Source organism: Somniosus microcephalus, chromosome 2 (genome assembly GCF_052327205.1).
Source record: "Somniosus microcephalus isolate GS21.2 chromosome 2, FLI_Smic_1.0, whole genome shotgun sequence".
Classification (NCBI taxonomy): Eukaryota; Metazoa; Chordata; class Chondrichthyes; order Squaliformes; family Somniosidae; genus Somniosus; species Somniosus microcephalus.
This window is the reverse complement of record NC_140988.1, coordinates 366,213,893-366,236,834: the sequence shown is the minus strand read 5'-3', so window position 1 is coordinate 366,236,834 and position 22,942 is coordinate 366,213,893. Positions and strand designations below refer to the sequence as shown.

The 22,942-nt window shown below is 46.6% G+C and overlaps 1 long non-coding RNA gene across 1 annotated transcript; it reads right to left on the bottom strand.

Moving 5' to 3' along the window:
* Window positions 1-1,708: 1,708 nt before the first annotated feature.
* On the bottom strand, window positions 1,709-20,551 carry LOC147123742 (uncharacterized). Its single transcript, XR_015074999.1, has 2 exons — window positions 20,020-20,551; window positions 1,709-7,433 (listed from the first exon to the last, which is right to left on the bottom strand). It is a non-coding gene; the product is annotated as an uncharacterized LOC147123742 (long non-coding RNA).
* Window positions 20,552-22,942: the final 2,391 nt, after the last annotated feature.

Sequence of the window (22,942 nt, the reverse complement as noted above, 5' to 3'; positions counted from 1 at the left end):
GTTAAAGTGTTATTTAGACCCACTTATGCCTCAGTAGTCAGTGATTATTCAACAGGTTTCACATTCTGCACGTGTGTGTCTTGGTGCCACCCACAATTATCAACGCGTGCTATTATTTTATTTTGTCTTGGTGTATAAATGGCGTGAGTCACACAACACGGGTCACCATCTCTGATTGGACGTATTCCTGGAGCTTTCATCACGTGACTTGCTGTATCCAACCGCCTTTTTCCCCCGTCTCCAATATTTTTATAAATGAATGAAAGTGGTCAAAGAAAATGGAAAAAAAAATCATTTTCTTTAATGCCTTGTTGACTTTTATCCCAGGTTTGCTCACAGCTGCAATTGGGAATGGGAGCATTGTGGTTATGTTACCAGACTAGCAATCCAGGGACAGACTTAGATTAAACAATCTGTGAAACATGAGTTCAAATCCCACTACATGGCAGCTGGGGAATTTAAATTCAGTCACGTAAATAAATCTGGAATAAAAAGCTACCATCAGTAATCATGACCACGAAACAATTGGATTGCGCTAAAATCCCACCTTGTTCACTAATGTCCTTCAGGGAAGGAAATCTGCTGTCATTACTCAGTCTGACCTTTAACTGCCCTCTGAAATGGCCGAGCAAGTCGTTCAGTTGTACCAAACCGCTCCTGTGGGAGCACCTTCACCTCACGGACTGCAGCGGTTCAAGAAGGCGGCTCACCACCACCTTCGCAAGGGCAATTAGGGATGGGCAATAAATGCTGGCCTTGCCAGCGAAGCCCACATCCCATAAACAAATATCAAAAATTCCAGGAGATTAAATTCCAGGAGACTCCGGTACATCCTGCAGAGTTGGAAACCCAACACACGACTCTGCCTCAGTACATGCAAAGTGTTGTCTTGTTTCCCCCACTCAATTCTTCACCCCCAGCCCCTCCCCACTAGTATTTGTTTTTGTACCAATTCACAACTTTGTTGTTTAATTGTGTTTGGAGGACTTCCTTGACGTGGCCTGGGACTTTGAAAGTGCCACTGGTGTTTTAGTGACTGAATAAGCCCAATCCAGGTTTTACTGACTGGGGGATTTGGCAATTTAGTTACTGGAACTTTGGGGATCACATGACAGAATTCCACCAACTTATAATTCCATCCACTGTAACTTTCAGAAGGGAATTGGGTAAATGCTTGAAAAGGAAAAATTTGCTGGGCTACGAGGAAAGAGTGGGAGAGTGGGGTTAATTGGATAGTGCATTCAAAGAGCTGGCAGAGGCAAGATGGGCTGAATGGCCTCCTTCTGTGCTGTATGATCTTGACCAGTCCCTGAGAGGACATTACCAGTTACAGCGAGAGTTAGTGATTAGTTTAGATTGTCATGTGTTGGGAGTTGGAGAGCAATTGGCCAGAGGTTTTTCCTGAATTGGCCATGTTTCTTTGTCTGTTTCCAGAGGTAGCATAACTGGTAGGTGGGATGGCAGCATGTGAGGTCATATTGTCTACTGGATGGGGTGAGCTTAATGGGCCTGATAGTCTTCATCTACTTTTGTATATCTTTTTGTATGTTTGTATGTGCAGACTGGGGAGTCAATCTAGGTCCCTCCTAGTGTGTGGCTCAAAGAATTCACCCAGTCAGTAATTAAGCCCAGGGACAATCAGAACTCATCTCTTCCCCTTTCTGTTCCCTTCAATGATCCGTGCACAAATCAGGAGACATACAGTAAGTTTGTTCATTTTCAATCCACGTTTATTTTCAGATGTTAAACTTTTCACATTTCAGTTATTGAAACATGACTTATAATATGCGAAATGTGATCTCCTGGGAGAGGCGAAAAACCAGACATAAAAACCCAGGCCAATTTGGGAAAAAAATCTGGGAAATTCCTCTCCGACCCCCTTAGGCGATCGAAACTAGTTCAGGAGATCATTATGGCCCAAATATTCTGAGACTATTACTTTCTCACTTCAACTCTGCTAACATCAATTGAACACAGTCCCCGGGAGCCTGGTCTTCAACAATCGCCAGTCTAGTTCTGTAGCAGCAGTCACAAACCCAATATTCAGCGATGACGAGAAACTGGTTGGCAGGTTGTCTAGAGTTCCCATTTCTGTCATTCCAGGTTGAATGAAAACTGTCCCCAATCATTTCTTTAAAGTGTTAACTGTGACATCGTTTAATTTGCTGGGAACATCCGTTCCTAAACATTGACAGGCCGAATTGGGGGTGGAATGTGGATCTAATTACCGGGATGCATCGGCACAATTTGCCTGAGGAAAATCTCTTAAGGCGTGACCTTTCCTGTTAAGACATTTTGTTAAGACGTCCTAACTTTGAAGGGCAAACCCACTTGTTTTTCCCCTCCCTCCCCGACTCCCGTGCAGTGTTAACTTTTAGCACACCCCAGAACCCAGTTTGTTGACACCCAAAGACAACCCAGAACGAGGAAAAGACATACCAACACTCCCCACTAGACCCAAGAGACAACCAGGTGGGTGGCAAATGCCGCGTCACTTGAAGAATGAAGAGGAGCTTACAAGGGAGCAGCTGACACGGGAACAGCTGACAAAGGAGCTGTGATCTTCATTCAGGCATTCTGCACACACAGCTGGTGACTAACCAAGTAGTACTGAGGACGAGGAGGGTGGAGGTACTTGTATGGGAACAGAGGCTTAAATGACCAGGACAGACGCAATAAAGTGAGCATTACCCATGTGTGCCGCACTGCTGGTATACCCTAATTTGACGGGCATTCCATCTCAACTGCCAGGCCATCAATCAGAAGCTGGCAGGACCCAAATCCAGATCCTTACGGTTCAGCTTACTGTTTGGATCTGGCGCTGGCACCCGTGAATAACACCCACTTTGATCTATTTGTCCTGGGAGCCGGAGAATCTGTTCACTTGCAGGTACGGTCCACCCTTCTCACCCTGAGTACCAGTTGGACAGTGCCCAGCAGTGTGTGGAGGATGTCAGAATGAAAAATTCCCTAAAAAAGGTAGGGTCCTCTATACTCTAAAAATGACTTGGATTTCTCCCGTGGGCTCCTGAAATCAAAGTGTGTATTCAACACCCGGGTATCCCTGAAGCACGGTTTGTGAGGTAACTAAAGGGTTAACCAGAACCACCACCTGCTGCAATTTCCTGGAGCATCCTGGAGATCAGGCAACCCTGAGCAACAGAATCCAGAAACAAAAGCACGAAAGACTATCGGGCCTCCGCCCCGACAGCCTGAGGTCCTCCAGCAGATTGGTGATTATCCGGTGATGCGAGCAAGTCGATCGACCTGGTAAACCCCCCAAGTCCTGAAGGTGTTCTGGACTACCTCAGTGTGGATCATCCACTAGTTAGGGTGGACTACAGAGCAGCTGAGTGTGCCGACTGTTGTGTTGTCCGCCCCGGGCCAAATGTGGCACCAAGAGTGTCACCCCGTCATTCAAGCACCAATGGGAAGCAACGTGTCATCTTGACAGAGGGACCCAGGAAGGAGGGTCCCACCCTGTTTGTTGACTTACCGGACCCTTGTCATATTGTCTGTCTGCAGACACACTAACTTACCCTGCACCGAGTCTGAAAGTGGAAATGTCCTATTATACCGTTCACACCCCGAGCCTGTTGAAATGCCAAGTGAAATCACTGGCCGAGAAGACCATTCATCCTGTGGATACATTACTGGCAGAGTGATGGTCATCCAGAAGGCTCAACTGGAGAAATATCCCCAACAGTTGAGCCATCTGGATGACGATCACTCGCTCTCAGTTTGGATGGCAGAAGACCTGCCAGTATGCCCACTAGTAGGTGGTTCCTCTGATGGTCAAACCAAACATCCAGAGTGATCCACTTCCACAGGGAAGTACTGGAAATAGCCCACCCACACAACTCTGAGGTGGGCTATCCAGGCACGATCACTGCTGGGGGAGGTGGAGCTGGACAGGGTCTCGAAGGTTACTTGTTGCGAACTACCTGCATTCCAGGTCCTAATCTGGAATGACGGGCTAGCAAGATATAAAGGACATCGTGCTCCGGATAAAGCCTTGAATAGGCTGGTGTAGGTGAATGGATTGGTGGTGGCGAGTGGATGGTGGTGGTGAATGGATTGGTGATGGTGAGTGCGTTGGTGATGGTTAGTGGCTAGGTGGTGAGTGTACTGGTGTTGGCGAGTGGAAGGGGCCTATAGATGGGGTGGGCTAAGCTTCAAAGTGAACAGTGCCCCCTCACCCTTGTGTGTCATCTCGGGAATGCCTGAAGGTTCTGCTACAGCAGATCCTCCACTTGCTCGCCAAAGAAGCCCTCGGCACCAATGGGCATCTGCAGAACCTGAAGGATCCCCAAGGTGTGAGGACAAACTCAGTGGCGATGCAAGATCCACTGGACGATAGATCCTGCTCCTACATTGAGAGCACCCACACAGTCTGCTGCTGCAGCAGATGCTCTCTGAAGGTGGTCCTCTCTGGCAGGGATTGCTCCCTCAACTCACCTGCTGGTCAGTGAAGCCAGCCCCGGTGGATTTGGTGGCAGGGAATTCAGGATATGCGCCAAACCCTGCAGGAAGGTCTGCCAGACCCACATGTCCCACCATTTGGATTCTGGGGGGTGGAACAGGACTAGTTTCCTGGGCAGTTCCCTTCCTTCTGAGGCTTTCACGACTGAAGTTCGCCAGCTGTACCAGCGAACCTTAAGTTGTGAGGCAGGGTGGCGGGGCTGTCTACCTTGGCCATAACTGGAGCGCGCCTATCAAATCCGCCCAAACCGCCTTGGAAATTGGGTGGGGAAATCCAACAAAGGTCGATGCCTGAGGCCTTTGCAAGACCCCAGGTAAAGACTCAACCCCCACAAGTGATGGGACTTCCGGAACTCACAGTTTCAGACTCGAAGTCACCCTTGTTTTGAATACATGGAAAAGCCTCAACGCACGGAGGCCGTGGTCGACTCGGGCTCCCAGTTTGGTTTCTGGAGTGCACGCACCCTCCCTGGGAGTGCCTCTAGAGTGTAGTAGGGAGCGGCTGAAGGTGGGTCCACAGTGGTGGGTGGGAGCCACAGATCTATAAATAGAGATCTGCGGCTGCACTCACCAAAGTGGACATCACCCGCAGCATAGGTGACCCTGTGTAGGGTCGAGTCCACCGAGGGTGGTGCCCCCAAATGAGCTGGCGCCAACTGGAGACCAATGTCCCGGGGCTGCGTTGGTGTCACCAGAGGGGACGGATGCCTCTAGTGAAGGACACACCAACAGTAGCTGGTGGCGCTTGGGGGAACCAGCCTGATTCCGGCCCCAGTAGGAACGGACACCTCCGAACCAGCTGGTGCCAGAGGAGGACTCTTCCTCTATCCTGGGAGGCCTCGGTACAAGTGGTACCGGGGTTTCACCTGATGTTGTTGACTGGGATGGATTGGCTTTAACCAGCTCGTCCCATTCTACATCATCGAGGCAACAACCGGAGCGTCCACCCTTGAGACTTTCCTGTTCAGTCCCAACAGTTGGACCACCGGTCGACATCGGTCGGAGATGACTGTATGGACTGGGCCCTATCCAGTGCCAGTGCAGTTAACCCCGAGCAATGCCGAACTGAGCCTGGAGTTGGAGCAGGGTTGGTGCTTGATGCCGATGCGGGGACCTGAGTACTGTACGTGAAGGTCCAGCCCAGGGGAGAACTAGGGAGGAGGGAGAGGGGCGTGGGAAATCTTTTAAAATGGGAAAGAAACGTGCCAGAAGGGAAAGAGTTGGTTTAACACCATCTCCAATCATTGACTGCACATTTAAATGGATCTGTTATTGGCCATCAAATAAAGAAATTAAAAGATGTACAGTTGATACTAAAGAAATGGATGGGGCACAGAGGGATGGGCGTGAGGGGTATTTCAGTGTTGCTGTTTCCTCCTTTGTGGTATCTCTGCTGGCATTGATGTGATTTTGGTCAGGACGTGTGATCCAGTTGTCTTTGTGGTTTTGTTACTGACAACTTTAGTCTGTTGGTAGTTTGATGAAACCGTCCATTTCCTCTCACTCATCCTGACACCAACCGTGTACCTGTGGCAGAAGAAGAAATCACAAAAATCACTTGATTGCAACAAGGACAATGATGGCATTTTATCGCTCCCCTTGTATAATAAAATATATAACCTGTAAAAGGATTTATCAAATTCCCTTTAAAAAGTCAACACCTGGGTCAGCGTCGAGCTGTGAGGGCAGGTACCAAGCTCGGTCAAGGCAGCTCCAGTGGCATTACTGCCCAGGAGTACATTCTTCGAGTCTTAACCCTGAGCTCTCAGTACTGGTGAACACTTTGAGAAACTGATTATTCAGTCGTTCACTCTCCCTGTCAGCCTCTCTTATTTAGACCCGTTCATTCAACACCAATCAACGGTTTCAAGAGGGACACTCTTGACCTTCTTAAATGGTCGGGCTTAGCTGTACCACAGGCTATCCCCGTGTCCAGGACAAGTTGATCAGAACAACCAGCATGTATGACCTGCTTTCAGTTTCCAGGATTTGAGCCTTTATATCTGCACGGATTTTGCTGTAACTCACTCTGACTTTCACGGGGAATGATACAAGCAGGAACTACAGCTCCAAACACAGTTAGTCACAGTCAGTAAATAGTTGTCTACATTTACAGAGCAGGGAGTGAGCATTAAACTCCAGGACTGGGAGGAGCCGGTCAGTCAGGAGCTGTGATGGGGCTCAGTAACCATCAGTAACCAGGCTCCGGGACCCAGACTACCTATGAGCAACACCATGGAAAAACTACCAATAACAAACTGAACTATTCCACCTGACTGTGCATCAACATTACTGTATCTGATAAACTTCATATTGCTCATTATGGCTTTCACTAATAATACAAGATAAACAGGTTAAGACATAGAAACATAGAAGATAGGAGCAGGAGTAGGCCATTCAGCCCCTTGAGCCTGGTCCGCCATTTAATGAGATCATGGTTGATCATCCAAATTCAGTACATTGTCCCTGCTTTCTCCCCATATCCCATGATTCCTTTAGCCTTAAGAAATATATCTAACTCCTTCTTGAATATATTTAATGAATTGGCCTCAACTGCCTTTTGTGGTAGAGAATTCCACAGGGTCACCACTCTCTGGGTGAAGAAATTCCTCCTCATCTCTGTCCTAAATGGCTTACCCCTTATCCTTAGACTGTGACCCCTGGTTCTGGACTCCCCGACCATCGGGAACATTCTTCCTGCATCTAGTCTGTCTAGTCCTGTTAGAATATTATAAGTTTCAATGAGATCCCCTCTCATTCTTCTAAACTCCAGCGAATATAAGCCCAATCGACCCAATCTCTCCTCATACGTCATTCCTGCCATCCCAGAAAGACAAACCTGTCAAAGTTCACAAACTTCTGTCCACGCTGCTGGTTGATGATGTTTCAATTGTTCGTGTTGTCTTCACAGAGCAAAGCTGTTCAGATGTTCGAGCCGACCGCATTCAGTCCTAGACAGAAAAGCCAGTTAATCAGAGTCAGCTGCCTCACATTTATATAGTTTACAAAGCTATTGTGATGTCTCATCTCAGTGTGAGGCGCAGTGTGAGGGTGAGGCTTACTCTGCGATGTCACGGTTTGACCCGTCCAATTAAAGGGGCCTCACCTTGCTACCATATTTGGTAAAAACCTTTGGGCTTAAGTTACACTGACTTGTTTCGCTAGAAAGCAATAACAGGTTTCCATGTGGGTACGACCCAGAACACAGGGTGTGTGGGCGATGGGCAGTGATGGCATTGTTTGCCTTCTACCAATTATGTTATGTAATTGCATACATTTAAAGCAACAGGAGTAGGCCATTCAGCCCCTCCAGCATTCAATTAGACCATGGCTGCTCTGCACCTCAAATCCATTTACCTGTCTTTGATCGATATCCCTTGATCAACTTAGGAACAGGAGGAGGCCATTCAGCCCCTCCAGCATTCAATTAGACCATGGCTGCTCTGCACCTCAAATCCATTTACCTGTCTTTGATCGATATCCCTTGATCAACTTAGGAACAGGAGGAGGCCATTCAGCCCCTCAAGTCTGTTCTGCCATTCAATTCAAGCATGGCTGACCTGTATGTTAACTCCATTTCCCCGCATTGGTTCCACATCCCTTAAAACTCTTGCCTAACAAAAATCTACCAATCTCATTTTTGAAGTTTTCAATTGACCCCCAGCCTCAATAGATATGGGGGGAGAGTTCCACAATTCCGCTAGCCTTTGGGAGAAGAAGTGCTTCCTGACATCACATCCCTGACCAGGCTGTTATATCCGTGTATCTTAATGTTGTGTCCTTCAATAATCAGACAACAGACTGCAGGGAACGATTCAACAGGTGTTTACTGAATGAGGGTTACTCTAGAACTAACTGTACAGATCACTACTCAGGGTTTATATACAGGTGTGGTCACTGCCGGTACTACAGTATACAGGAGCTGTAAAAAGTAGTTCTCTCCCTTAAGGTATATATACACTACATACATTACACAGGCTAACTATAATTTTAAGCTCATGCCCCTTTGTTCTGGATTTCCCCGCCAGAGGAAATAGTTTTTATCGATCTACCCGACCAACTCTTTGAACATCTTAAACACCTCAATTATATCACCGTTTAATATTCTGTACTTGAGGGAATACAAGCCCAGTCTCTGCAACCTGTTCTCATAATTTAACCCTCTGGAAGTCCACACATACAAGATCCAGAGACACTCCCTTGTCCATGTTACTGACCTCCTCCAAAAGGTTATTAGATCAGTCAGACAAGACCGGCCCTTCACAAATCAATGCTGACTCTCATTGACTACCTATGAGCAATGGCATGGGAGGTCTACCAATGATAAGTGGTTACATAGAAACATAGAAGATAGGAGCAGCAGTAGGCCATTCGGCCCCTTGAGCCTGCTCCGCCATTCCATGAGATCATGGCTGAGCATCCAACCTCAGTACTATGTCCCTGCTTTCTCCCCATAGCCCTTGATCCCTTTAGCCTTAAGAAATATATCGAACACCTTCTTGAATATACTTAATGAATTGGCCTCAACTGCCTTCTGTGGTAGATAATTCCACAGGTTCACCACTCTCTGGGTGAAGAAATTCATAGAAACATAGAAGATAGGAGCAGGAGTAGGCCATTTGGCCCTTCGAGCCTGCTCCGCCATTCAATGAGATCATGGCTGATCATCCAAATTCAGTACCCTGTCCCTGCCTTCTACCCATATCCCTTGATCCCTTTAGCCTTAAGAAATATATCCAACACTTTTTTGAATATATTTCATGAACTGGCCTCCACCGCCCTCTGTGTCAGAGAATTCCACAGGTTCACCACTCTCTGGGTGAAGAAATTCCTCCTCATTTCAGTCCTAAATGTCTTAACCCTTATTCTTAGACTATGACCCCTGGTTCTGGAATCCCCGGCCATCATAAACATCCTTCCTGCATCTAGCCTGTCCAGGCCTGACAGAATTTTATAAGTTTTGATGAGATCCCCTCTCAATCTTCTAAACTCCAGTGAGTATAAGCCCAATCGACACAATCTCTCCTCATACGTCATTCCTGCCATCCCAGGTATCAGCCTGGTGAATCTTCGCTGCACTCCTTCCATGACAAGAACGTCCTTCCTCAGGTAAGGCGACCAAAACTGCACACAGTACTCAAGGTGCGGTCTCACCAAGGCCCTGTACAACTGTAGCAAGACATCCTTGTTCCTGTACTCGAACCCTCTTGCTACGAAGGCCAACATACCATTTGCCTTCTTAACCGCCTGCTGCACCTGCATACTTACCTTCAGCGACTGGTGCACAAGAACACCCAGGTCTCTTTGCACTTCCCCTTCTCCCAATCTATTGCCATTCAAATAATAATCTGCCTTCCTGTTTTTGCCACCAAAGTGGATAACCTCACATTTATCCACATTATAGTGCATTTGCCATGTTTCTGCCCAATCACCCAATCTGTCCAAATCGTACTGGAGTTTCACGACATCCTCCTCACAGCTTACCCTCCCACCCAGCTTTGTGTCATCTGCAAATTTGGAGATATTACATCCAATTCCCTCGTCCAGATCATTAATATATATTGTGAACAGCTGGGGTCCTAGGACCGATCCTTGCCGTACCCCACTAGTTACTACCTGCCACTCAGAAAACGACCCGTTTATTCCAACTCTTTGCTTTCTGTACGCCAACCAGTTCTCTATCCAAGTCAATACCTTGCCCCCAATCCCATGTGCCTTAATTTTGCATGTTAATATCATATGTGGGACCTTATCGAAAGCCATCTGAAAGTCCAAATACACCACATCCACTGGTTCTCCCTTATCTATTTTACCAGTTACATCCTCAAAAAATTCCAGTAGATTAGTCAAGCATGATTTACCTTTTGTAAATCCATGTTGACTTTGTCCGGTCCTGTCACTGCTTACCAAGTGCTCTGCTATTACATCTTTTATAATAGATTCTAGCATTTTCCCCACTACCGATGTCAGGCTTACCGGTCTATAATTCCCCGCTTTTTCTCTACCACCTTTTTTGAATAGTGGGGTAACATTAGCTACCCTCCAATCCATGGGTACTGTTCCAGAGTCTATCGAGTTCTGGAAGATGACCAGCAATGCATCTACTATTTCCAGGGCCACTTCCTTAAGTACCCTGGGATGTAGATTATCAGGCCCTGGGGATTTATCGGCCTTTAGTCCCATCAATTTTCCTAACACCATTTCCCGACAAATACTGATTTCTTTCAGTTCCACCCTTTCATCAGGCCCTATGTTCCCCGGCATCTCTGGGAGGTTATTTGTGTCCTCCTTTGTGAAGACAGAAGCAAAGTATAAATTTAGTTGGTCTGCCATTTCTTTGTTTCCCATTATAAATTCCCCTGATTCTGACTGTAAGGGACCTACGCTTGACTTCACCAATCTTTTTCTCTTCACATATCTTTTAAAGCTTTTACAGTCAGTTTTTATGTTCCGTGCAAGCTTACTCTCATATTCTATTTTCCCTTTCTTAATTAATCCCTTTTTCCTCCTTTGTTGAATCCTAAACTGCTCCCAATCCTCAGGATTATTGCTTTTTCTGGCCAATTTATATGTCGTCTCCTTGGATCTTATGCTATCCCTAATTTCCCTTGTTAGCCACGGTTGAGTCACCTTTTTTGTTTTATTTTTATGCCAAACTGGGATGAACAAATTCTGTAGCTCATCCATTCGGTCTTTGAATGTTTGCCATTGCCTATCCACCGTCAACCCTTTGAGTGCCATTCCCCAATCAATCCTACACAACTCGCTCCTCAGACCATCGTAGTTTCCTTTATTTAAATTGAGGACCCCAGTCTCTGAGTCAACTACTTCATTCTCCATCTTAATGAAGAATTTGATCATATTATGATCACTCAGACCCAAGGGGCCTCGTACAAGATTGCTAATTAATCCTTTGTCGTTACATAATGCCCAGTCTAAGATGGCCTGATCTCTGGTTGGTTCCTCGACATATTGGTCCAGGAAACCATCCCGTAAACACTCCAGGAATTCCTCCTCCACAGTATTGTTACTGATTTGGTTGGCCCAATCTATATGTAGATTAAAGTCACCCATGATGACTGCTGTGCCGTTATTGCACGCTTCTTTAATTTCCCTTTTAATGCCATCCCCAACCTCCGCCTTACTGTTGGGAGGTCTATATACCACTCCCACTAATGTTTTTTTCCCCTTAGTATTTCTCAATTCTACCCATACAGATTCCACATCATCAGAGCTAATATCCTTCATTACAATTGTATTAGTCCCTTCTTTAACCAGTAATGCTAGCCCACCTCCCTTTCCTTTTTGCCTATCTTCCCTGAATATCGAATACCCCTGGATTTTGAGGTCCCAGTCTTGGCCATCCTTGAGCCACGTTTCCGTAATCCCAACCAAATCATATTCGTTTACCTCTATTTGCGCAACCAATTCGTCCACCTTATTACAAATGCTCCTCGCATTAAGACACAAAGCCTTCAGGCTTGTTTTTTTAACGCTCTTAGACCTATTAGAGTTATTACTTACTGTGGCCGTGTTTGATTTAAACCGTTGATTTCTCTGACTGCCACTTTTGTTTTTTTCCTTCCTATCTTTTGCTTTTATCCCTGTTTCCCTTTCCTCTGTCTCCCTGCTCAGGTTCCCAACCCCCTGCCATTTCAGTTTAAACCCCCCCGAATAGTGCTAGCAAACCTCCCCGCAAGGATATTTGTCCCACTCTGGTTCAGGTGCAACCCGTCCGACTTGTACAAGTCCCACCTTTCCCAGAAGCAGGCCCAGTGATCCAGGAAACTAAAGCCCTCCCTCCTGCACCAACTCTTTAGCCACGCATTCATCTGCTCTATCCTCCTATTCCTATACTCACTAGCACGTGGCACCGGGAGTAATCCAGAGATTACAACCTTTGAGGTCCTGCTCTTTAATCTGCTACCTAGCTCCCTAAATTCTTGCTGCAGGACCTCATCCCTCTTCCTACCCATGTCATTGGTCCCAATGTGAACCACGACCTCTGACTGTTCACCCACCTCCTTCAGAATGCCCTGCAGCCGTTCAGTGACATCCTTGACCCTGGCACCAGGGAGGCAACAAACCATCCTGGAGTCACGTCTATGGCCACAGAAACGCCTATCTGTACCCCTTACGATAGAATCCCCTACCACTATTACTCTCCCACTCTTTTTCCTCCCTTTCTGAGCAGCAGAAGCACCCCTGGTGCCAGGAAGTTGGCTGCTGCTGCCTTCCTCTGGTAAGTCATCCCCCTCAACAGTATCCAAATCGGTATACCTGTTTGAGAGGGGGATGGCCACAGGGGTTCCCTGCACTCCCTGCCTGCCTCTACTGCTCTGCCTGATGGTCACCCATTTCCCTTCTGCCTGTGCAGCCCTTACCTGCGGTGTGACCAACTCACTGAACGTGTTATCCACGACCCTCTCAGCATCATGAATGCTCCAAATCCCATCCATCCGCAGCTCCAGCGCCGCAATGTGGTCTGCTAGAAGCTGCAGCTGGATGCATTTCTGGCACACGTGGTCATCAGGGACACCGGCAGTGTCACTGAATTCCCACATAGAGCAAGAGGAGCATAACACGGGGCTGGGCTCTCCTGGCATGACTTACCCTTTAATTAATTTAAATTAATTCACTATCACCAATTAAAGATAACTCTACGGCGCTTGTATGGTTTACCAACAGTCCCTGCTACACCAGAAAAGACCTTAGTAACTATAAACTACAGAGTTAAAGTTTAAAAAAGAGAAATACTCACCAACCAATCACTTACCTGCTCCCTGGTGACATCACACTCTGATTACTTTTTACCTCTCTCCCCGCTGCTGAGTTAGTAAGCCTCGCCTCACCGCTCCTTTATACTGCCGCCTCGGTGCTCTCCTGGTCCGATCTGGTCGGGCCTCGCCTCACCGCTCCTTTATACTGCCGCCTCGGTGCTCTCCTGGTCCGATCTGGTCGAGCCTCGCCTCACCACTCCTTTATACTGCCGCCTCGGTGCTCTCCTGGTCCGATCTGGTCGGGCCTCGCCTCACCGCTTCTTTACACTGCCGCCTCGGTGCGCTCCTGGTCCGATCTGGTCGGGCCTCGCCTCACCGCTCCTTTATACTGCCGCCTCGGTACTCTCCTGGTCCGATCTGGTCGGGCCTCGCCTCACCGCTCCTTTATACTGCCGCCTCGGTGCTCTCCTCGTCCGATCTGGTCGGGCCTCGCCTCACCGCTTCTTTATACTGCCGCCTCGGTGCTCTCCTGGTCCGATCTGGTCGGGCCTCGCCTCACCGCTCCTTTATACTGCCGCCTCGGTGCTCTCCTGGTCCGATCTGGTCGGGCCTCGCCTCACCGCTCCTATATACTGTCACCGCTCCTATATCCTCTACCCTATCTATGCCCCTCATAATTTTGTACACCTCAATCAGGTCCACCCTCAGCCTTCTCGAAAAGCAAAACAAAATGGCTAAAAATGATACCACACACCATCCCCTTTTCTAACTTATTCTTCCTCACCTTCTTTATGCTCACATGCAACATTCCATAGAAAACTGTAGTCAAACACCTTACAGCAGGTTTTTTGGTGCTGCTGTTTTTCAGCCAGTTGTTCAAGGACATCCATAGTGAATGCCTCCGATTCCTCCCCTTCAGTGTGAAATTATTCACACTCACCCGAACGTCATAGTCGAGATCAATCTAGTAACTTCAGGGAACACAGCAAAACACCATTCAGCAAGCTTCGCCATGTTATTTACAATGGTAGATCTACTTTTTCAACCTCATTTTTCCCCACTTTAAGTATCTATCCCCTTTTAAATACCTGAATTAAATCTGCATCAATGGCCTTCTGTGGTCATGCTTTTCACAATCCAACTACATTTTGCGTTAAGAATTTTCTCCTGGATTAAATTTTCAACAGCTGAGTTCTGATTTTAAATAGATGTCCCTTTATTACAGATCTCCCTATTAGCAAAATGAGTATTGGAACTCATCTATCTTGTCAATTCCCTTTTTAATTGTTACACAGGATGTGGTCAATGCTAACAAGACCATCTTTAATGCCCATCCCTAGTTGCCTTGAAAAGATGGTGGTGGACCTTCTATTTAAACACCTCGATCAGATCACTCCTCATGTTTTGGGAGGTTTGCTCAGTCTCTGATCAGACCTAAAGTAATAATTGGAATAGGAAAGGCAAATCCACAGCAGTACTTTCAGTTAAATTGTAACTACAAGACTAGGATAAACCTGGTAAAAGAGAAGTTCAGAACTATGGTCACAGCAGGAATTATCCTGGAATTATCCTGAAATCCAGGAATTTTTGGGGAGCCGTCAGGCGGGGTTTCAGGAGTGTGGGGGGGGGGAATCCCGAATTTGGGGGTCCCGACACTATCCCGCCCAAAATCCCGCCCCACGTAAGTTTCAGGGGTGGCGGGTACCTGCCCCGCACTGGGACCCGCCGAAACCAGGCGGGAAAGGATTAGTGCCAATTAACTGCCTGTTAACAGGTAGTTAACAGGCAGTTTTTAGCCTAATCCCTATTTTGAGGGGTTTCGTGTGGGATTCCCGATGGCTCCAAACCACGCCAGGTAGAGCAGGCGGGCCGTCGGGTTGAAGGAGTTGCAGGGGTCGCGATGTCGGCGCTCAGGTGAGTGATGGGTGCATGAGTGCAAAGGTAAGTGTGTTTGGTGTGTCTAAAGTGTGTAAAGCACTTTTACTTACCTGTACTTACCTTAGCAGCCTTTCTTCCTGTAGCCGTCGGGAGCGCATCGCTCAGCCAGAACTGAAAGCTGAATGGCTGCGATCTGTCAAAAGTGACAGCCTTCAGCTTTGAGTGCCGGTGCGAGTTCTAACTGAGTCTGTGCAGAATGACTCAGTTAGAACTTAGAGTGTCAGTGTTTCACAGCTTCAAACAGCTTCAAACAGCTGTGAAACACTGATATTTCATCTGTCAAGAACTCTTCACAGATGAAATTTCAGTCTGTGACATCACCTGTTGCCGGGTGGCCCTTAATTGGCCTGCTGAGCCCGCTGGGCGGGCTCAACAAGTTCAATCAAGGGAAAATCACGCGGATTGGCCGGACGTCGAAGTAGGCGGGACAAAAACCCGAAAGGGGAAGTCCCGCCTTCTCCTCGACAGGTTCGGCAAAATCTACCCCATTCAATTTACTTGGTGGGTTTTTCACAAGATGTTTAGGCGTCCACTCCTCATCCGAGTCACGAGAAGCATACACACGGGGTTGGCGCCCACTACTAGGTCTTGACATGAACGCTGGTTTTGATATATTCAATCCTGTGAAAATTAAAATATTCCACTCATCTACAGCTGATAACAGCCTGTATTTAAATTGACTTAACTTACTGACGAAAGGCATCTGTTGAATCAAACCATTTTAGAATAATATCAGGTAAGAGCCGCACAGAGGCTTTCCTTTCATCAATGGCATCTGGATTTAAATCCAGCACAGATTGATCAGACGAAAAGGTGCTTTTATGTTATGCTGGGGAGCTGGGAGCACAGCACTCAGACCCATGCCCTCTAAGAGACTTGATCTCCCAGTATTTGTTTATGCCACTGCTCCCTATTGGACCCATTGGAGAGTCCAAAGGAAGGAAATTTACATTTGTGACAGCTGATGGTCACTCTCAGTTCCGAGGGAAAGGAAGGTCCTTGATGGCATCTGAGATGTAGAGCTTTCCTCCCTTATTCCAATATTTACTGTTTTTATTCTTCATTTAGTTTTAATGACAATCATTCAGTAGTTTTGCACAAAGGGTGGGGTATTGTCACAATAGGAGGTGTTCTGATAGTCAGGTGAGATCAGGATCAGCCGTGCTGTCCCGCACATCACACAACGACCAATACTCAGACAGGATTTTTTCAAGGCAATTAAATTAATATTCTAGCAAAATACTGCGAATGCTGGAAATCCGAAATAACAACAGAAAACGCTGGAAAATCTCAGCAGGCCAGGGGGCATCCGTGGAGAGAGAAACAGAGTTAATGTTTCAGGCCGAAGCCCCTTCGTCAGAACTGGGAAAATGCAGGAAATAGAGTAGATTTTAAAGCAAGTTAGGGGCTGGGAAAAGGGGGAGGGGATGAAAGAACAAAAGGGAAGGTCAGTGATAGGATAGAAAGCAGGAGAGACAAAGAGGCATTGAGAGACATTAAGAGATATTCAAGGCGAGAGGAGATGGTAATGGGACAGGTTAAGGAATTAAGGATGGCTCTAGTTGGAGTGTGAATTGCACTGGCAGAATGAAGGACAGCTGCCATGTGGGAGGGAAAATATATATATATATATATGTGATAGGGGCCGAGGTTATGATCTGAAATTGTTGAACTCTATGTTGAGTCCAGAGGGCTGTAGAGTGCCTAATCGAAAGATGAGGTGCTGTTCCTCGAGTTTACATCGAGCTTCCGTGGAACAGTGCAAGAGGCCGAGGACGGTGAGGTCTGAGTGGGAATGGGGCGGTGAATTAAAGTGACAGGCAACCGGAAGCTCGAGGTCCCCCTTACGGACTGAACGGAGGTGTTCCGCAAAGCGGTCACCCATTCTGCGTTTGGTCAATGTAGAGGAGACCACATCGTGAGCAGCGAATACAGTATACTAGATTGCAAGAAGTACAAGTAAATCGCTGTTTCACCTGGAAGGGGTGTTTGGGGCCCTGGACAGTGGGAAGGGGGGAGGTATAAGGGCATGTGTTGCATCTCCTGCGCTTGCACGGGAACGTGCCGGGCAAAGGGGAAGGGGTGCTGGGGGTGGTAGTGGAGTGAATTAGGGTGTCGCGGAGGGAGCGGTCCCTACGGAATGCTGAAAGGGGAGGTAAGGGGAAGATGCATTTGGTGGTGGGATCACGCTGGAGGTGGCAGAAATGGCGAAGGATGATCCGTTGAATGTGGGGGCTGGTGAGGTAAAAGGTGAGGACAAGGGGAACCCTATCGTGGTTCCGGGAGGGAGGGGCAGGGGTAAGGGCAGAATTGCGGGAGATAAAACGGACACGGTCGAGGGCCGTGTCAACCAGGCTCGAGGGGAATCGTCGGTTGAGGAAAAAGGAAAACATGTAGGAAGCACTGGTATGGAAAGTGGCATCGTCAGAGCAGATGCGGCAGAGACAGAGAAACTGGGAGAATGAAATAGAGTCCTTACAGGAAGCGGGGTGGGAGGAAGTGTAGTCCAGGTAGCTGTGGGAGTCAGTGGGCTTGTAGTGAATGTTTGTCAATAACCTATCCCCAGAGATGGAGACGTAGAAGTCGAGGAAGGGAAGGGAAGAGTCAGAGATGGACCATGTGAAGGTGAGGGAAGGGTGGAAATTGGAAGCAAATGTGAATGAAATTTTCTAGTTCAGGGCGAGAGCAGGAGATGGCACCGATACATTCATAAATTAATATTCAGTGAATCATAGGATGGAGGCGCTGCATTTCCTGATATGCGTTCCTAATCTGTGCCAGCAGCGGTGAGATGGAAAATCCCAGCCAAAATATCTAACCACATATGAGGAGAACATCCACTTGGGTGTAATATTGGAAGAACTGTATGCCAGTACGAATCAGGGTGTTCAGGACAGGAAGGGAGAAATGTTGAAAGGAAGAAAATAATTGATTTTGTACAAACCTATTGCAAGCATGGTTTCATAGTTCTGCTGCACTTTCTTATAACGGATGTCTACCCATTCACTTAACTCTGCCCAATCATCTTTGGAAAGATACACGGCAATGTCTTTAAGCTTCTCGATAAAATGAATGTAATTTCTGATGCATCTCGGCATTAAATCTGTAATCTTCATAAACTAGAGCTCTACAAATGTAAGATTAACTACCCTGTCAGATCTGCCAATCTTTAAAAGAATATCCTCCACACCACTTGAATGGGCCGGCACAGCCAGCCGTTATTGGGAGCCATCAATATCGTGGCAGCATGATATTGAAATGTCTTGAAGGAAAGTTGTCTCAAGACCTTCTACAATCAGTGTTGGTGCTACCTTGCTCCAGAGGATGTCATAGAGTTATACAGCACAGAAAGAGGCCCTTCGGCCCATCGCGTCTGTGCCGGCCATCAAGCCCTGTCTAATCTAATCCCATTTTCCAGCATTTGGTCCGTAGCCTTGTATGCTATGGCATTTCAAGTGCTCATCCAAATGCTTCTTGAATGTTGTGAGGGTTCCTGCCTCTACCACCCTTTCAGGCAGTGAGTTCCAGATTCCAACCACCCTCTGGGTGAAAAAGTTCTTCCTCAAATCCCCTCTAAACCTCCTGCCCCTTACCTTGAATCTATGCCCCCTTGTTATTGACCCCTCCACTAAGGGGAAAAGTTCCTATCTACCCTATCTATGCCCCTCATAATTTTGTACACCTCAATCAGGTCCCCCCTCAGCCTTCTCGAAAAGCAAAACAAAATGGCTAAAAATGATACCACACACCATCCCCTTTTCTAACTTATTCTTCCTCACCTTCTTTATGCTCACATGCAACATTCCATAGAAAACTGTAGTCAAACACCTTACAGCAGGTTCTTTGGTACTGCTGTTTTTGAGCCAGTTGTTCAAGGACATCCATAGTGAATGCCTCCGATTCCTCCCCTTCAGTGTGAAATTATTCACACTCACCCGAACGTCATAGTCGAGATCAATCTAGTAACTTCAGGGAACACAGCAAAACACCATTCAGCAAGCTTCGCCATGTTATTTACAATGGTAGATCTACTTTTTCAACCTCATTTTTCCCCACTTTAAGTATCTATCCCCTTTTAAATACCTGAATTAAATCTGCATCAATGGCCTTCTGTGGTCGTGCTTTTCACAATCCAACTACATTTTGCGTTAAGAATTTTCTCCTGGATTAAATGTTCAACAGCTGAGTTCTCATTTTAAATAGATGTCCCTTTATTACAGATCTCCCTATTTGCAAAATGAGTATTGGAACTCATCTATCTTGTCAATTCCCTTTTTTAATTGTTACACAGGATGTGGTCAATGCTAACAAGACCATCTTTAATGCCCATCCTTAGTTGCCTTGAAAAGATGGTGGTGGACCTTCTATTTAAACACCTCGATCAGATCACTCCTCATGTTTTGGGAGGTTTGCTCAGTCTCTGATCAGACCTAAAGTAATAATTGGAATAGGAAAGGCAAATCCACAGCAGTACTTTCAGTTAAATTGTAACTACAAGACTAGGATAAACCTGGTAAAAGAGAAGTTCAGAACTATGGTCACAGCAGGAATTATCAGTACCTGAAGTGGTCACTGGGGAGGGTAGTAGAGGCAAAAAACTAAAAATGAATTAATTTAAGCAGTTAGATATTGTGATAAGGGAATTTTAGGTTTCTACTGGAAGGACAAGTTCGATGGGCCAAATGGTCTCACTGCTCAATATTAATGTGGGTGATCCAATCTAAACACTGGGGAACTCCGCCACTCCCTACTGACAGTATTAATGTGATTGGTATCTTTTGGGACTGAGCAGCTGAATCTTCCCCATCTCAAGTTGCAAACAATACATTTCTCCAACATTTTCTTTCTGGTTTCCATTTCAAATCTGCCATCATCTCACCTCCGATTTCCTCCTCTCAGACATGGCCTTGCCTTCTTCAGTATCTTCCCTGTCACTCTGAGTTTTGCCCAAACCTTCCTGAGGTTGGCCACCTTATTTACTCAACTTTTCCCTCCAATTTTTGTGCCCTTCTCGATCCCTCAGTCTTTTCAATGGTTTTCCCCCTGGGTCGATTATTTCTTCCTTTTTTCTGTCACCTCACGGGGCCAAAATGAAGTCCAATCTGAGTGAAAGACTTTCCTGTCAGCAGCAGTGTTTAGGTAATGTGGCACTAATATCTTAAGCGGTCTTTTCTTCTGACTTTCCCTCAGACTAACGCGACCTGAGTCTCTTTCTCACTAAAAGTAACCCTGCCAGCTCCTCGTTTTTCCTCCAGATATTTTTGTTCCTTTTCTGGTCAGAAATAATTTGTGACTGGATTTTTATTTTGTTGAGCTGCAATCCATCAGCATTTGCTGTAAAAGTGTGAAATGACTGAGAATGTGCTTCGTTCGCTCGCTCGCCCTGTGAAAGGCCCACGCAGCCACACACCTCCTGCAGCCTCCCGCTTTCTACAAAGTGCCCGGCGACGCCACCTCTATTTATAGCGGCCGCCTCCCCCCCCGGGGCGGGGCCATTAGAAGGGCGACACGTGAGCGGCGCTGCGGCCAATCAGAGCGCTGCGGCTGAGGGTTGAGCAGGGCGCGAGCGCCGGCGTGAGGAGACAGCCCGCCTCACGCGCCCAGGGAGGCCGAGAAAGCGCCCTTTGAAACAAGGCCCAAAGACACACTAGTCCCCCATGGGGAGGGCACCCAGGATAGGAGGCTCAAAGGCCAAGGCCCTTTTAGGGCTCCCTCAGCTTTTATTTAATTTTTTTTTAAAAATTGAAAGCATTTTAAAAGTTGTACTGTCTTCATTCTTCTTCTAAAAATGCATCATCTCACACTTTTCTGTGTTGAATTTCATCTGTCACGAGTCCGCCCATCCCACTTACCTGTCTATTTCCTCTTGAAGTCTATTACTAGCTGCCTCAGTGGTTACTACACTTTCATGTTTGTGTCATCTGCAAACTTCGAAAATGTGCCCTTTACCCCCAATCCGAGTCATTAATGTTTATTCAAAGCAGCAGTGGTCTTAGTACGGAACCCTGGGGAACTCCACGGTATACCTCCCTCCAGTCCGAAAGACAGCCTCTCACCACAACTCTCTGTTTTTATATGTATAATAAGCTAATTTTGTATCCATGCTACTGCTGCCCCTTTTATCCCATGGGCTTCAATTTTGCTAACAAGCCTACTATGTGGCACTTTATCAAAAGCCTTTGGAAAGTCCATATACACAACACCAACTGCACTGCCCTCATCTGCCCTCTCTCTTAACTCAACAAAAAACTCAATCACCTTAGGCAAACATGATTTGCCCTGAACAAATCCACGCTGGTTGTCCTTTATTATTCCAGACTTTTACAAGTGGTTGTTAATTTTCGCTGACTGGTCTGTAATTGCCAGGTTTATCTTTCTATCTTTTTTGAACAATGGTGCAAAATTTGCTATCCTGCCGTCCTCAGCACCACCCCTGTATCCAGTGAGGCTTGGAATATTGTGGCCAGAACCTCCGCAATTTCTACCCTTACTTCCCTCAGCATCCTAGGTTGCATCCCATCCGGACTGGGTTATGAGCCACTTTAATTACCACCAGCCTTTCTAGTACCTCCTTGTTATCTATTTTTATCTCATCCAGTATCCCACCAACCTGCTCGTTTACCATAGCTTTGTCAAAGTCCCCTTCCTTGGTAAACACCGACACAAAGTTCTCATTTACTATCTCAGCCATTCCTTCTGTCTCCACAAATAGATCTCCATTTTGGTCTGTAATCGGTCTCACTGCTCCTCTGACAACCCTTTTACTGTTAATATGCCTACAGAAGACTTTTGGATTCTTCTTTATGTTAGCAGCCAATCTATTCTCATACTGTCTCTTTGCCCCTCTTATTTCCTTTTTAAATTCTCCTCTGTACGTTTTATATTCAGCCTGATTCTCCATTGTATTATCAAGCTGACATCTGTCATACGCCCCCTTTATTCTGCTTCATGCTACTCTCCAACTCCTTCACCATCCAGGGAGCTCTGGCTTTGGTTGCCCTCCCTTTCCACCGTGTAGGAATGTACCTAGAGTCTACCTGAACCATCTCCTCTTTAAAGGCTGCCCATTGCTCCATTACATTTTGCCTGCTAGTCTTTGACTCCAATTCACCCGAGCCAGATCCCTCATCAATTCGCTGAAATTAGCCCTCTTTCAGTTAAGTATTTTTATTCTAGATTGTTCCATGTCCTTCTCCATAACTAATCTAAACCTTACAATACTATGATCCCTATTCCCGAGATGCACTTCCACTGTGACATTCTCCAGTTGATCCACTTCATTCTCCAGGACTAGATCCAGCAATGCCTCCTTCCTCATTGTGCAGGAAACATACTGATCAAGAAAATTCTCCTGAACTCTCTTCAAAAATTCCTCCCCTCCCCCCCCTGGCTTTAACACAACTACTATCCCAGTCTCTATTGAGGTAGCTAAAGTCTCACATTATCACTACTTTCAGATTTCTGGTATTTGCTGTTTATTTCCCCCATTTCAGGGATTAATCGCTCTTCCTGTGAGCAAGTGCTTCTCTGTATCAGTCCTGAACTTTTTTTTTCCATAGAGGAGTTACAATGAAAGGAGCTGGAACAGTGCGCGCAGTTTGTGGTATGAATCAGTGCTCTAGGAGGCATTACCGAAGGGGCCGGGAACTTATTTTTAATTTAAACATTGTATCAGTCCGAATTGGTTTAGAATGGAAAAAAAAGTCATGCAGCACGGAAGGAGACCATTTAACCTATCGTGTTTTTGCCGGTTCACTGAAAGAGCTGTCCAATTAGCTCTATTCCACTGCTCTTCCACACAG